This window comes from Mastigoproctus giganteus, chromosome 3, assembly GCF_048544385.1.
Source record: "Mastigoproctus giganteus isolate SK-2022 chromosome 3, ASM4854438v1, whole genome shotgun sequence".
Taxonomy (NCBI): domain Eukaryota; kingdom Metazoa; phylum Arthropoda; class Arachnida; order Uropygi; family Thelyphonidae; genus Mastigoproctus; species Mastigoproctus giganteus.
Genome location: NC_143577.1, coordinates 195,244,131 through 195,262,339, shown reverse-complemented (window position 1 = coordinate 195,262,339; position 18,209 = coordinate 195,244,131).

Here is an 18,209-nt window from a genome sequence, read left to right as displayed (position 1 = left end):
TGGGAGCAAATATTTATGTGAACAACTGTTTTAATGTATGAAAGCTAAAAAAAAGCCCAAGATCAAGGCTAACTGAAGCCAATCTTTCTTCCATAATGAAGGCTGTGTCTTCTCAATCTTTGACTCCAAATCTCGAGAAGCTGGTTGCAAACAAATGGAGTCAAGTGTTTGGCAAAAAGGCCTAGATTATCTAATTTCATGTATATTCGTTCATTGAATATTGTATTATCTGGAATAAATTTGCTTTACATTATTCGTTCTGTTGTTTATTCAGACTTTTATTTACTTTAAATTAGTTATTAATGTATTTTCAGCTGAAAGTATCAATCAGCAACAAGAAACAAGTGAGCAATTAAAAAGCATCTTTAGGCTTAGCAATGGCAAGGTTTGTAGGTCGTGTGCAGCCCACATGAGGTACACTAATACGGGAAATGGCCCGCGGCCCAAATGAGTTTGACACCCCTGCTCTAATCCCTTTTAAATGTATTCAGATTACCCACTTCCACAACATCATATGGATGTTTGCTTCAACAATCAATTATTCTCTGGGTAAAAGCAAATTTTCATACATCAGTCCTGTAAGCAACCTTTCTCAATTTATATTTATGTCCCCTTGGGCAGGGCAAACTGGAAAGGGCAAGGATACCATCAGAATTTAGTTTATGCGATCTATTTAAGCCTTAATCATTTTAATCAGGTCTTTTCACAAGTGTCTAGTTTCTTGATGCTGAAATTTACAAAACTGGTCTTTCTGATTAAGGGTATTCTTTTGCGCCACTGATTAATCTTCCTCCTCTTCTCTGCACATCCATCCTAAAGCAAGGCTTCTAGACTTGTGTGCAGTATTCAGATGTGGCCTAATCATTTCCTTATACAACTAGCTAATTTTCTAATTGGCCTTGCCGAGAGAATTTTCTCTATATCACTAATAAAACGAACCCATAATCTGACCCGGATGCATGTTTTGTACTACATTGATAACTTTATGTTTGACTGTACAATTACACCCAGATCTCTTTTGCTTTCATCCACCCTGAGAGTGTGGTATCACTAAATTGGTATATTATTTTGTTTTATTGCTACTCAAGTGCATGTATCAAAGCTAAAACTCAATTGAAACTTTTCAGCACATCTGCTTTATTTATACAGATTATGTTGGAATAGGATATACTGATTATTGTCATTATGAGCTTGCTAACAATATCATCAATAAACTTTAACATTCAACACAATAAACCTCCATCAATACCGTTAATAAATATTGAAAACAGTGAGAGACCAAGCCTGGAACCCTGATGCCCTGGATTCCATTCATTCATGGATTAATTTTTAGAACATTCTAACATCAGTCCATGAAGAGTGGTGCCCATTCATAAACACACTATCTTCTTCACTCAACTATACATTTATCCATCGAGTACTTTGACCCTAATGCGTTCTTGTGAGTAACACATGCAGTAACTTGACTCCAGTTGACTTACATGGACAGTGCAATGTTGAGTCAGTTTGGTGTGACACTGGGAAAGCAAAAATGAGAGTACCAGTGTGTCATAGGCCTAATGACTCTAATGAGGGCAACGAACAATTGTACAGAGAAACAGAATGGACCTGTAAATTTGACTGTATTATAATGGGAGATTTTAACTTCCCAGATGCTGAATGGAACTTGTGGATTGGTCACTTCCACACTAGCAAGACTTTTGTGGATTTATTGGATGATTGTTTTTTTACAGTAGCATGTTCGAGAAGCAACCAGAGGGAGTAATCTTGATCTGATTATTCATGCATTAAAAATCTGTAGATAAAGTAACCACTAGGTGCCAGCAATCACAATGTACTGATGTGGGATTTACTTAAAGATATAATGACCATCGAGGGTAAAGAGAAGGGTTTTCGCTTCCATAAAGGTGACTACAGTGGTCTCAGATAGTTTTTAAATTCTGTGCAATGGGACCAACTGATGATGTTACCAATAGCAAATTCTAAGTGGGAAGCATTCAAGGAACTAGCTGTGGAAGCTACTAGGCTTTTCATAATGATTAAGAAATATTGTTCAACGTTTCGGCCTAAATGGATGTCAGATGAACTAATGAGATTCGTGGTGGAGAAGAAAAATATACATACAATGAATATAACTTATCAGGCTATGATTTCTCATAAGCCTAAGGCAGCTTATGAGAAATCTTTGGCAAAGGATGATAAGAAAAACAGAAAGAACTTCTTTACTTATATAAACTCTAGAAGGAAGGGGATGAATAATATTGATCAGCTTGATATCGATGGTTCGACTGTTGATGATCCTGTTCAGATAGCTGATAATCTGAATGAGTATTTTGCATCTACATGTACACATTAGGAATTATTAAGGGAGGAGAATTCCGGAAGTTTATTGAACCATCACAGGGTACTTAATGATTTTGTAATAAATGAGAGCAAAGTGGAGGAAAAATTGAAGTTAAACATAAGAAAGGCACCTGGGATGGGTGGGATCTATCCAGTAATATTAAAGGAGACATCGAAGGAAGTAAGCAAACCCTTAGCCATAATTATGCGAGCACCCTTGGATTCTGAGGAGGTTCCCATGGACCGAAGATATGCAAATGTATCTCCAATTCACAAAGGGGGATCTAAGGATGACATGAGTAATTACAGACCAGTTAGTGTAACTTCTTTTCTGGGGAAAATAATGAAGTCACTGGTTAAAGATGCACTGCAGGATCATCTAGACAAGACTGCAGTAATAATTTGGACACAGCATGGGTTTGTTAAGGAAAAGTCTTGTTATACAAATTTGATTGGATCCTATGATGTGGTCACAAAGGAACTGGATACAAAAAATAATTTTGATATCATATACAGTACTTGGATTTCAGGAAAGCTTTTGATACTGTTGCACAGAGAAGATTACTGTACAAATTAGAGCAGTATGGTTTTAAAGGTAAGTTGCAACAAGGGATAAAAAGGTGGTTGGGTGGGAGAAGACAGAGAGTAGTAATCAATGGATGCTGCTACATAAGCTCATATGCTTGAATCACATGCCTCCATTAATGAGTTCTTGTGGGTAGCATAGTTGGTAAAATTTCCCTTCTCTGACACTAGGTGGAAAAGACCATGCGACCTGACCATTGCCTTATACAATGGGATAATCGCCTCATCATCCCTGCTCTCAAAGTTTCTGTATATTATTGACAAAACCCCATGAGCTCTCCTGGCAGCATGTCTGCACTGCTCAGATAATTTCATTTCTGACTTCATAATTAGCCCAGGTCTTTTTCATTTTCCAGTAAGCTCAGTGTAGTACCACACAGTTGATAGGTTACTCTGGGATTACTGCTATTCACATGCAGTACCTAGGGCCTCCGTAGCCGAGTGGTCAGGAGTGGGAGTGCAGTAGTACATGTTCTTCGAGTAGACCGGGGTTCAAGCCCCTGACTGCTGAATACGGTCGATCTGCCAACTCGCACTGGACCAGCATGGCAGATTATGGTCCATTTCACTCAGCATGAATTGTTGAGGAGGCTTCCATCCTGCAGTGGGTTGATAATGGCTGCAATTTACCTTTTTACCTTGAATTTGTCAATGCTAAAACATCTATGTGATCTGAGATGTTTAAGGCTTTCAATGGCTTCAGCAAGCTTAATGTTGATTGGATTCTTCCCTCAGATTACACACTTGAGGTGGTATAAATTAAAATTGAGGAAAGATGGTTACAGAATAGATGTGCAGAAATTTGACTTTAGCCAGCGAATCATTGAATACTACAATAATCTTCAATCTGGCATAGTGGAAGTTGATAGCTTAAATAATTTCAACGAACTAGACAAACCTTTGGAGGGAATGGATAGGTGAAATGGGATGTGTTTCTTTTGTTTTTTTGGCTGATGCTGTATAAGCTTGCTTTCTTGCATCATATTCCACTACTATGCTAATTCTAATGCTAGGCCTTAAACAATATTTCTTCATTGGTATGAAAAGCCTATTAGCTTCTATGATTACTTCCCCGAATACTTCCCATTTAGAATTTGCTATTAGCATTAGCAAGGGCACATGATGCAAGAAAGCAAGCTTATATAGTATCAGCCAAAAGAAAAACAAAATTAAAAAATACACACACCCCCTTCTCATTTCATCCATCCATTCGCTCATCCATCCACTTGCTTCCCATCCATTCGCTCCAAATGTTTGTTTAGGCTATCAACTTCTACAACAGATGAAGGTTTGTTCCAGAAATCAATCAACAGGTAGTTAAAGGCAAATTTCCACACATCTATCCTTCAACTGTCTTTCCTCTATTTGAATTTATGCCCTCTCAGGTGATTATTCTGAGCAAGAAGAATCCTATCATCATTAAAAGCATGCTCAATGCAGATGGGAAACCATACACCTCAATCAAATCACCTCGCGGGTGTCTAATCTCCAGACACTGTAATTTTCAAAACGTAAGCCTTTCTTCGTAAGAGCAACCCTTTGTTCCATTCACAAATCTTGTTGCTCTTCTCTACACTCGTTCAAACAGCTCTACATCCTTCTTAAATTGAGGCCTCTAGACCTGTATACAGTACTCAAGGTGTGGACTGACCATTGCCTTATACAAGGGGATAATCACCTCCTTATCCCTGCAAGAATAATTCCTGTATATCATCAACAAGACACCATGAGCTACTCTTTCAGACTGTCTGCACTGCTCAGAAAACTTCATATCTGCCTGCACAATTACCCCAAGGTCCTTTTCACTCTACAACTGCCAGTGTAGTACCACACAATTCATACATTACTCTGGGGTTATTGCTTCCCATATGCAGTACTTGACATTTGCCAATGTTAAACTTCATTTGCCACTTCTCAGCCCATCTGCTCAACTTTTCTAGATCCTGTTGTAGCAGCGTACTGTCATTAGTGTCATTAACAACCCTGCCAACCTTCGTATCGTCTGCAACTTGGACATTAAGCCTGATATACGATCATCAATATCATTTATAAATACAGAAAACAACAATGGACCCAACACTGAACCCTGGGGGACTCCACTAATAATATTAGTCCACGAAGAGCAGTGTCCGTTGATTATCACTCTCTGTCTTCTCCCACTAAACCATCCCTTTAGCCATAGCAGCAATTTGCCTCCAATGCCACACTGCTCCAATTTGTACAGCAGTCTTCCGTGTGCAACAGTATCAAAAGCCTTTCTAAGATCCAAATATATATCAAAATTACTCTTTGCATCTAGTTCTTTGTGACTACGTCATAGTATCCAATCAAATTGGTTAGACAAGACTACCCCTTAACAAATCCATGCTGTGTCCGAGCTATAACTGAAGTCTTGTCTAGATGATCGTGTAATGCTTCTCTAACCAGTGCCTCCATTAATTTCCCTGGAACAGAAGTTAAACTAACAGGTCTGTAATTATCTGTGTCTCCCTTTGATCCTCCTTTGAGGATTGGGATCACATTTGCACATCTCCTGTCCATGGGACTTCCCCTGAGTCCAAGGAAGCTCTCATAATTATGGCTAAGGGTTTGCTTACTTCCTTTGCTGCCTCCTTTAATATAACTGGATAGATTCCATTCACCCCAGGTGCCTTCCTTATGTTTATCAACAATTTCTCCTTCACTTTACTCTCAGTTATTACAAGATTATCTAGCTTTCTGCCAGAGTTTATTACACCTCTGGTATTCCCCTCCCTGAATAACTCGTCATGTGTAATTGCATATGCAAAATATTCATTTAGTTTGTTAGCTACCTGAGCAGGATCATCAACAGTTGAACCATGGATATCAAGTGGACCAATCTAATTCTTGAACAATATTTCTTAGTTGGTATGAAAAGCTTAGTATCTTCCAAGATTATTTCTTTGAATGCTTCCCATTTTGAATTTGCTTTTGGTAACATCATCAGTTGGTCCCACCGTATAGAATTTAAATATTGTCTCAAACCACCGTAGTCACCTTTACGAAAGCAAAAACCCTTCTCTTTACCCCGGTTGGTAGTTACCTCTTTGAGTAAATCCTACTTCAGCACACTGTGATCACTGCCACCTAGTGGTTGCTTTTTCTGCAGATTTCTGCATGAAGGATCACTAATGATAATCAGATCGTTAGTATTACTACCTCTAGTTGCCTCACGAACAGGCTGCTGTAGAAAACAATCACCAATTTATACTCATCAGATTCATTAGGCCTATAATACACACGCCTACTCTCATTTTTCCTTTCCTTTCCTTTCTTAGTGCTTATGTCACACCAAACAGACTCAACATTGCATTGTCCACCAACATCAATTGGATGCACTTCCTTAGATTTTATGTTGGTAGCATTATCAGTTGGTCCCACTGAGTCTCTGAGACCACTGAAGTCGCATATTCAAATGAAAATGCTTTTACAGTTATGTCTTTAATTAAAGTCCACATTAGTACACTGTGATCTCTGCCACACCGTGGGTCTTTTACCTGCAGATTTTTAATGTATGAAGAATCACCTGATTACCAGATCAAGAGTATTGCTTGCTCTTGTTGTCTCTCTAACTTGCTGCTGTAGAAAACAGTCATTGAAGAAATCCACAAAAGTCTTGCTAGTGTTTGAATGACCAACCCGCAAATTCAAGTCAACATCTGGAAAATTAAAATCTCCAATTATAACACATTCTGATTTACTGGCCCACTCTATTTCTCTTAATAGCTGTTTGATATACTCATCACAGTCATTAGGCCTGTAAGACACTCCTACCCAGAATTTTGTTTCACAGTGTTGTGAAATCACAATTTTGTTTTCAAACCAAATTGATTCAAAATTGCGCTGGTCATCCATGTCGACTGGATGCACTGACTTAGATTTACTGTCCTCTTCTTAACTAGAAGCATAATCCTACATTCCTCCTGTCCTGTTTGTCCTTTCTGTATACATTGTACTTCCCTTTGTGATTCAAGATATCGCAAGAAAAGGTGACAAAATTAGCATTTTTAAGTTAATTTTTCATTTCTTACAGCAACCAAGAGTAAAATACATTTTTTTACAATTGCCTCACACTTTGTTCTTGAGCATGAAAACTTTTCATCTGAAAATTTCTTTTGTAAAATCATTGTACAGTCCATGCTTCGAAAACTTTGATTGTGTCGAATGGTATGATAGGTGTAAGTACCTTCATGTATAGCTAAATCGTATTCGGATTTTGATGGCTCAAGTTTGCAATAATAGTTACTAATACTTCCAGACTGAGATTTTGTTTTCAATGCAGTTTTGTGCTTTTGTGTTTTCATGTGGTCTGTGTTATGGAAGATTTTCCACCACTAGCTACTGATAATGTCAAATTGCACACAGTGCATTGTATTTGAATTAACTGCAGGAATAAATGAAAATTGGGCTTGGAATGATTCGCTGAAGTGAGCCTTTCGCTTTTTTCAAACTAATAATTCTAAAATAACAAGTATGTAATTAATTTAAAATTTAAACATACAAAGCAACTTACAGTTTTAATCTTGTATAACTTTTTTATTCAAAACCACATAGTAAATAGAAAGACATGTTCAATGGTACAAAAATACTCCTATGAGAAACCTGTCATCAAATCCCTTTGATGTCTCGTTCATCACTGATCACAGCCCAGGGCCGAATGTTTGAGTCGATACCCCGGGGATTCCCAGTATCATTACACTGTTGCTAGATTAGCAGAATTTTAATAGTTTAATTTTAAAAGCAAAATCATGGCTCAGGGTCTCATATTCATTATTTTATAACTTTAAGGAAGAAATACAGAATTGGGGACAAAAATAAGCCAGAACACAAGTCTTGTTTCAGGGACGAATGGTCACCTTACACTACAACAGATGGAAGTTTGCTCTGATTGTCAACCGCCTGCTGGTTAAAGGTGAATTTCTGCACATCTATTCTACAATTGTCTTTCCTCAATTTGAATTTGTGCCCCCTTAGGTTTGTAATCTGAACAAGTGGAAGGATCCCATCAGAATTCAGCGTGCTCAACTCATTCAAGGCCTTATACACCTCAATCAGATCACTGCGCAGATGCCTAGTCTCCAGCCACTGCAATTTGCAGAACTTAAGCCTCTCTTGGTAAGAGGATCCTTTCATTCCTCTTACCAATCTTGTTGCCCTTCTCTGTACACGTTCAAGCAAATCTACATTCTTCCTAAAATGAGGCCCCCAGACCTGTACGCAGTACTCAAGGTGTGGCCTGACCATTGCCTTATACAGAGGGACAATCATCTCCTTTTCCCTGCTAGCAAAATTCCTATATATCATTGATAAATCCCCATGACCTGCCCTGGCAGCCTGTCTGCATTGCTCAGAAAACTTCATATCTGACTGCACAATTACGCCCAGGTCTTTTTCATTTTCTACCATCTTAAGTGTAGTACCACAGAGTTGGTACTTTTCTCTCGGGTTACTTCTACCCATATGCAGTACAGTTAGTCCTCGTATAGCACGATAGTTGTGTTCCTAGAAACTCTCATGCAATGCAAAATCGTCCAATATAAACAACAGGTGCCGACCACCCAAGATTGAACACACACATTTGTAACCAAAACATTACCAAACACAAATTATCGTAATAAAATACGTAAGTATTTTATTACGACTATTAAGTAATAAAATATTGCTACTGCTTTTGCTTCTATCGTAAGCAAACTTGTTCTTTGTTTGATTTTCTATCCAAACAGATGACAGCCGTTCCATCTCTTCCAATTCTTTGTGTCCTAATGTAATGGATTTTAGTTACACTTTGAGTTGTTCCTGCTTATGAAAGTTTTTATTTTCTCTGCATTCTTTGTAATTCTCGGCATTGCCTCATTTAGGGCTGTAGCACGTGCAATATCACATGGTCTTTCATTTCGCTTAAAGCGTTTCACAATTTCATATTTTTTCTCTATTGACAGAGGCGGACTGGCCATAAGCCTTGTCAGGGAAACTCCGGTGGTCCGGAGGCTGGTGTGATTTTGGCCATAAACCATACGTAGTATGAGGCCACTATGAATTTTCCCGGGTAAGAATTTTTGACAGAGTCCGTCTCTGTTTATCGATATTGCTTTTCTTTTTCTCTCTGAATCTGCAGTGTTTTCACCAGGGCGCTTCCTTTTCACACCTTTTAAGTATTTTACTCATTTTTAGAGAATAAAGCACAATTACAAAACGAGGAGGCATCCTTGATACACATGAACAAAGCTGCACGCGTGTAGCAACTGAATAAACAACACTATAAAGGCAGAGATACACTATTAACACCTCACATTTTACTAAAGCACATTTCTTCGGGTTACTACCATAAAACAATAAAAACAATTTCCAGTTGCGTTTCTGCTAGTGGAATCTGTTATAAACTGGTAGTAAACTCGATCTAATTGCATTTATGATTATACAGATAGCTGGAATTGTGTGGGTTTTTACGTTATTATGGTGAAATGTTTCCCCTTCACTGATATAAGAAACATAAATACATTTTCAAAATCTTCTCTTCATTTCTATCGTGTTGCGTTCAGTTGGAGTGATTCTGCGTTCGACTGCCATTTCTTGTAAACACAAAGGCGAATCGTGCATAAGTGAATTCGGTTCGTGTTATATAAGATATCGTTCCCCTAGTTATAAATCGTGTATGATCGAATTCGTGTAGTGTAAACACGTGTTATACGAGGATTGACTGTACTTTGCATTTGTCAAGGTTAAACTTCAGCTGCCACTTCTTAGCCCATCTAACCAAATTATCTAGATCCTGTTGCAGTAGCACACTGCCATTACTGTCATTAACAACCCTGCCAACTTTGTATCATCTGCAAACTTTGACACTACGTCTGATATACCTTCATCAATATCATAGATAAATATACAAAACAACAGTGGACCCAACACTGAACCCTGTGGGACTCCACTAATAACATTAGTCCACGAAGAACAGCACCCATTGATTACCATCCTCTGTCTTCTCCCACTTAACCATCCTTTTTATCCATTGTAGCAACTTGCCCTTAATACCATTCTGCTCCAATTTGTACAATAGTCTTCCATGCGAGACAGTGTAAAAAGCTTTCCTGAAATCCAAATATATGATATCAAAATTATTTTTTGCATCCAGTTCCTTTGTATCCACATCATAATAACCAATCAAATTTGTCAGACAAGATTTTCCATTAACAAATCCATGCTGTGTCTGAATTATTGCTGCAGTCTTGTCTAGATGATCCTGCAATGCATCTTTAACCAGTGACTCCATTATTTTACCCGGAACAGAAGTTCAACTAACTGGTCTGTAATTACTTGTGTCACCCTTAGATCCCCCTTTATGAATTGGGGATACATTTGCACATCTCCAGTCCGTGGGAACCTCCCCTGAGTCCAAGGATGAACTCATAATTATGGCTAAGGATTTGCTTAGTTGCTTTGCCACCTCCTTTAATATAACTGGATAGATACCATCCACTCCAGGCACTTTTCTTATGTTTAACTTCAACAATTTCTCCTCCAAAATCATTAAGTATCCTGCTACAATTTGATAACCTTCTGCTATTTTCAAACCTTAATAATTCCTCATGTGTGAATGTAGATGCAAAATACTCATTCAGTTTGTTTGCTACCTGAGCAGTCGAACATCAACAGCTATCTCAGCATCAACATCGAACCATCGATGTCAAGTAATACATAGGCATTTCTATAAGGGAGAGTTTGTCCACAAAATATGTTCAAATGATATTGTTACTTGGTTGGTAATTGCAAGGGATCTGCTGAAACTTTTCAATTTTAGCCTTTTAACAAAGGCTAAAATTGATAGCAGGAAAGTGTAATTATTGAAAATTCAATTATTGATTATGGTAGGATTGAATTACAAACAGCAGAAGAAGAAGAAAGGAATTTGGAAGTTGCAATACTGTCGGACATGAAGTTCGCTGAGCAGTGTGGACAGGCAGCATGGAAGGCCCATGGTGTCCTTTTGATGATTTATTGTATGTTTTCTTGTAAGGGTAGGAATGCCATAATCCAATGAAAACTGCACATAAAGAAAGACATTGAGCTTCTTGAAAGGGTAAAAGGATTCTTGGTGAGATCGCAAAGGGGGCAGGTCAATAACAGGAAAAACTGTGACTATGTGGACTGCAGAGTTAGGAGATCTGATAATGGTGTACATGGCTCTTAAGTTAGAAAGCAAAATGAAGATAAAATGAGGGTGAAATTTTCATTGTTACGAATGATTTCAGAACTAGGTGCTATAAATTCAAATTACAAGGGATGAAGTTAAATGAATTTTAGGAAGTTTCTTTTTAGCCAATGAATTGTTGATTATTCAAATAAGCTTCCATCCATGGGTGGTTGAGATTAATGGGTGGGGCTTATTAATGGCCTGGGCAGATTCAGAAGTCAATTAGATATGTATCGATGTGAAGAGGGAGTCAAATGGGTGGTTTGTTTTACTGTATTATTTATCTTTTCTTAAATTTATTATTCTTATTTTTTTTATTTTTTTTTTATTTGGTTACTGTAGCAAAAGCCTTGTGCTTCCTTACACCACAGGTCTAATTATAACACTAATACTAAAATGTTATTTTAGGTATCCAAAGATTGTTATTTGCTAGGAATTATATTTCATCTTTAAATTTTAAATGAAAATGTATGCTTTAGATTATCTTGATATATAATGGTTATAAAAGAGCACTACTCTTCTTGGGCTAATGTTATTAGTGGGGTCCTTCAAGAATCCACACTGGGCTCCTTATTGTTTTCAGTATTTATTAATAATACTGATGAAGGTAAAAAAAGGTAAAGTGCAGCCATTATCAACCCACTGCAGGATGGAAGCCTCCTCAAAAATTGATGCTGAGGGAAATGGACCATAATCTGCCACGCTGGTCCATTGCAGGTTGGCAGATCGACCGTATTCAGCAGTCAGGGGCTTGAACCCCGGTCTACTCAAAGAGCATGCGCTACTGCACTCCCGTTCCTGACCACTCGGCTATGGAGGCCATCTGCTTATTATCTGAATTTTAAAATTATACAAAGGTTGACAGAATGATTAATGACAGGAATCAAAGGTCCACTACTGCAACAAGACCCATACAAATTAGATGATGGGCTGAGAAATGGAAAGGTTTAATAATGATAAATGCAAGGTAATCACACTGGCAGCAGTAATCCCGGATTACTATACCATTTAGATAGAACCACACTCAGGGTGGTGGAGAATTAAAGTGCTCCAAGGGTCACTGTACAGTCTAACATAAAGTTTTTGGAGCAGTGTAGATGGGATGCTAGGGCAGATCGTGGGGTTCTATGACTGGTATACAGTGAAACTTCCCTTTAACGGACAGCCATGGGGAACGAAAATGTGTCCGTTAGAGAGAAGTGTCCGCTAACAAGAAGTCTGAGGGAGAAAAAAAAAAAGAAAGAAAGAAAAATTGTTAAACGTTTAATGTAAAATTAAATTAAAATATATACAGATTTTGAACAATATTTTTGTAAATAATATACATACAATTGTGCTATGCATGTTATGACTTTATCTTAAGAAAAATGCATACAGTAATCACTTATTTTCTTCTGCACCTTCTCCAACATTTGTTTGGAGTGAAGAAACCATCGAAAGTCCTTCAGTATCTTCTTCAGCGGCGAAAAACATTTTTAAACGATTGATTTGTACGAGTGCTTCTTCTATTTTCATCGGTGGTTCATTGTTAATATGTTCTTCAACAGAATGACCTCCTTCCATTTCTTCATCCTGATGGGGAACTTCTTGAAAAATATCGATGATAATGTCGTTGATATCTAGAGCACCATCTTCTGTAGTGAGGTTCGAGTCTATATCTTTGTAGCCAGGGTCACTTGTAGCGGAAGTATCGTACATTATCAATAGATGTTGAAGTTCTTGTTCTTCTTGGTACTCCACATTGCTGTTCACAACTTCAATTTTTGCGTTTGAGAAGCCAGACTTTACAAAACAGTTCACGACAGTTTGTTTTCTAATTGCGTTTACTGAAGAGGAAATCCACTGAATCGCATCTAGGATGCTGATTTTCTATGCAAGGTCACTCGCACATGTTACACCGTTCATGTTTGCAATGAGATGTCTTAAAACACGTTTTCTGTAGTGAAGTTTAAAATTTTTTATTATCCCTTGATCCAAGGGCTGACACTCTGCAGATGTGTTTGGTGGCAGAAAAACGATTTGAATGTTGGACAATTCAATGTGCGGGTGAGATGCAGCATTATCCATGAAAAGAATAATTTTTCTGTTTTGACGAATCATGTTTTGGTTAAAGTGACTTATCCATTCGCTCATGATATCTCGTGTCATCCACGCTTTTTTATTAGACTTCCAGTCAACATTCAAAAGATTCAACTTTATGCCCTTGAAATGAGGATTTTGTGATTTTCCTATAACAAGAGGTTGTTCAAAGTCTCCCAGCATATTTGTACACAATAGTACAGTCAAGCGTTCCTTAGAAATTTTTCCGCCCTGGCACTTTTCGTTTTTTAGACTCATTGTTTTTTCAGGAAGAGCTTTAAAAAACAACCCTGTTTCGTCACAGTTGTAAATACTCTTGGCTTCAAAATCACGACATAAATCTTGCAATTTGACGGTCCACTCTGTTACAACCCCAGTATCAACAGATCCACTTTCACCACTTACTGTTTTCCAAGAAATTTTATGCCGAGTTTTGAACTTGTCTAGCCATCCCACAGAAGCTTTGAACTCATTTACTCCCATAGATTTCGCACCTCCAAAGCCTTTTCCCTAATAATAGGCCCATTAATGGGAATTTTTTTAGCACGTTCGCGACAAAACCACTCATACGTAACATTGTCAATTTGAAGTCCAAAAGTTTACGGGAATGATTTTGAAGCTGATCATTTCCGTGTTGCCAAAATTGTTTGAGCAGTTCATTTATTTTCTTTAGGATGTCAATTACCTGCGTCTTCCCGATTTTGAATTTTGCAGCGAGATTGCGAACGCTATTTTTTTGCCGATCATACGCATTAATGAGTTCGACTTTATCTTTTAAAGTTAAATGTTTACGAGAAGACATTGTGCACTTCACACGACACTGAACAAAACTGAAACTGAAAAGATGAAAGGCCGACCAGATTCCCTTCCCTCCTGCACACACCGAATTCATCAGAAGTTTTACACGTGCCTTAAAATTCTTGAAAAAGGGTTTAGAACCGTGACATAAACCTCGATAAAATTCAGAGAATCGGAAATAGAAAATAAACATACGACTGAGGCAATACGTGGAAGAAAAGTTCCTAGAAAAAGGGCCGTAAGCTCACCCGCTGTCTGTTATGGGGAGATCAAATTAAGTGCTAATCTAAACTAAACAGTGCAGATTGCCTGTCTGCGTCTGTTACAGAGAATGTCCGCTAGATAGAAGCTGCAAACACGTTAAAACCAATAGAGGTGAATTGGGGAATTTGAAAATGTCCGTTGTAGAGAGATGTCCGTTAATGAGAGGTGTCCGTTAGGAGAAGTTTCACTGTATATGAATTTTGCAGGCAGAGACAAGGGGGAAGTGATTATTCCATTGTATTAGGCAACATCTTGAGTACTGCATAAAGATCTGCAAACCTCCTTTTAAGGAGGAGGATCTCTTGGAATGGGTACAGAGAAGAGGAACCAGATTACTGAAGGACATAAAAGGTACTTTCACCATAAAAGATTTTAGTTCTACAATTGGAAACTAGGCACCTGAGAGGGATCTCACTACAGCACTCAAGATGAAGCTTAACCATTTGCATTATACAATCAGATAACCATCTTCCTGTCCCTGCTAATTATTGACAGAATCTCCATGAGCTGACCTAGCAGTCTGTCCACATAGCTCAGAGAATTTCATGTTAGGTTATACAACTACTCTTAAGTCTGGTTCAATCTCTACCTCCTTAAGTGTGATACCACTCAATTAATATGTTATTCTGAGATTACTACTGCCCATATGTAGTACCTAGCCTTTATCAATGTTAAACTTCAGCTGCCACTACTCAGCATATTTGTCCATTTTTCTAGGTCTTGTTCCAGTAGTACACCTTAATTCCTTTCATTAGCCATCGTGCCATCCTTTGTATCATCTGAAAACTCAGACAATAAGATTGACATGTCTTCATCAGTATCATTAATAAATACTGAACACAGTAAGGGGACCAGCACTGAATTCTGAGGGACTCAAGTAATAAAATTAATCCAAGATCAGCACACATTTATAACTACCCTTTGTCCTCTACCTCTCAACCATTCCTTTATCCATAGATGTAACTTGCTCCCGATGGCACCCAGCTAATATTTGTACAGCATTCTTTCACGACCAAGGTTTTCTTAACACTTTTTCAGGCATCTCTCATATTGTGGAATAATATTTCATAAGTGGGTTGTTGCTATTGCAACACCAGGGTACTTGCCCACCCACCAAAGAGGCCCAAAAGCCTTGAATTGGTGCCGTCTGGTTGGTGGTATCTACCGAGAATAAGGTAGTGCAATACCATGGTAATTTGTTGCAAAGGTATTCACAATATGTGATATAATTAAAATGATGCCAATTCATCTACCTGGGTAGATAATCATTTTATACTTACAAGTATAAAATACACTGGTTGTTTATTGTTATGCTGTTATGTTATTTTGGTTTTTAGGAGCATTAGCAACTAAGGCCATATTGCTCCGGGCATATGCAGTGGTCATTCCCTGACCTTTCCGCATCCTCCGTATTTGGTGGTCACGGGTTCGAACCTCAGTTTAATCAAGAAGCGTGTGCTACGCACTGCTGCTCCTACCCACCTGGCTACAGAGGAGCCTTATTATTGTTATGCATAAATTAATTAACAATTAATTGTAACAATTTGTTTTCCTGTACTTTAGTGCAGCCAGTATGGTCTGATTTGTTCCCGGAGAGATTGGTTGGTGGGGGGAGAGAGAGAGAGAGAGGTGGAAGAAAGGAATCACCAAGAAAGAGAAGAATGATAATATCCAGCTAGGGACCTTGGGTATGCCAGGCCCATTCTCACCAGATAATGAGCCCCTGTGGATAATATGGTGCAAGGAAGCCTAAGGCTTATGCTGCACCAGCTAAAAAAAAAAAAATTCTGAATTACCCTGAGAGAGAGAGAGGTTATTTGGTTTTTTTTTTTTTTTTTTAAGGAGCATTAGCAACTAAGGCCATATTGGTCCGGGGATATGCGGTGGTCATTCCCTGACCTTTCCGCATCCTCCGTATTTGGTGGTCACGGGCTCGAACCCCGGTCTAATCAAGAAGCGTGTGCTACGCACTGCTGCTCCTGCCCGCCTGGCTACGGAGGCGCCTGTGAGAGAGAGAGAGAGATCAAGAATCAGAATGGCATCACCAAGAAAGAGAAGAATGATGATATCTAGCTCAGGACCGTGGGTGTGCCATACTCACCAGATGTGAGCCCCTGGGAGTATTAAAATAAATATACTGTATAATTACAAGTCACTCAAAAATAATAAAACTAAATGTAAAATGAATAATAAAATCAAAAATACTAGTAAAATATAAATAACGCTGGATTTCTTGGGGGTATCGCTGCACCTCTCCCCCAAAAAAATCGCAGTTGGAGGTAGCATGTAGCGTATTGCTACCGCCAACGTAGCTCACGGAAAAAAAAAAAAAAAGTCTACGTGCGCGAGTACTCTGAAGCAAGTAAGTAACTTTGTCAGTCGGTGAAAGACCTAAGCATAATAAATAAAAATTCATTATATCAATATATGTTAAATATGAAAACAGATTTTTTTTAACCCTGGACTTTTTTCCGGCAACTATACACCTGGACTTTTTTTCCGGCAACTATCAAAGTAGGATTGTCAAAGAGAAGTTGACATCTAAAAAAATAAATGATTTATTTATACTTCGGCACCACCATAAAGGTCACCTTTGCTTTCTTGTACTTACTTGGGCAAGACCTTTTGTTCCTACCGTTGTTTAATAGAATCTATGACATAGTCTCTGGGGTACTTTACCTGATATTAGTAATAATCGGATATTGATTGAGATACTTATTTTTTATTAATGCAGTCGAAAGTTAACATATTCATGCGCTTTCCCGAATCTTCTGCCCAATCGGGACACCTTAGCAACAATACCGCGAAATTTGCATGGAACAAATCTGCTAAGTGGTGTTTTATTGCAATAAGTTGTTTTAATTTACGTAGTTTATAATTTATTTAAGAGTTACTCCAAAATCGAAATGCATTTTTTTTAGAAAAAGTCACATTGAATTAATCGGAGGTGTAAATTGCTATGTGTGTTTCTGTAGCTGTGATATTTTTGAAATATTTAGTTAGAGAAGCTATAAGCAAAACAAAATCGTTTTGCCGATTATGGCTACTAAGACGATATTTCGCCGCCAAATGTAACATATGCTCCGTATTAATGTTTCATGTAGGATATCATATAATCTACTAACGTTAATGAGATTCGTATGTTTCCCTTTAAATTCATTATGTAATGGGTAAGTTTAGCTTATCACAGATTGTAGGACAATACGGGTTTCTCAGAAATTTGCGAAGTGAAAATGTTTTGAGCGCTAATTTTATTATTATTATTATTATTAGCTATATGGTGCAAGGAAGCCTGAGGCTTATACTGCACCAGCCAAAAAAAAAAAAAAAATTCAGAATTACCCTTAGAGAGAGAGAACAAGAGTCGGAAGTAGAAGGGAATCACCAAGAAGAGAAGAATGATGATATCCAGCCAAGGACCCATGGTGTGCCAAGCCCATACCAGATGTGAGGTCTGGGTTTTTTTGCCTATAGTCTTCCATGATTCCCTTATAAGTATTCGGAAGTAATTACATAAAATTTTTCAATGCAAGAAATATCCTGTTGATATCATCCAAGTTTGAGGGAAAAAAAAAATTAAGATGTGAATGTAGAAAATGTACTTTTAATTAAGCTTATATTACAAACCAAATACACTTGCAGGAGTTGGTCAACAAACTCCTAATACTTTGCTGATCTTCAATTTCCTAAACAGTTTTGGCAGAGTGCCCTTGTACAGCCTTTTCATGTACATTGAGGGCATTGGCCATCAATATACAAGAATAGTCATTAACTTCTTAATTTGTGGCCCCTTGAGTATCCCATCTTATTTTCATATTTCATGAAATTTTTGGCTCTCCATAGCTTAGAATTTATTGCTTCTTGAAGCAATAATTTCCAAGACAGACATTGCTTAGGAGCATTGCTAAGCACCGACAAAGACAGACATTGT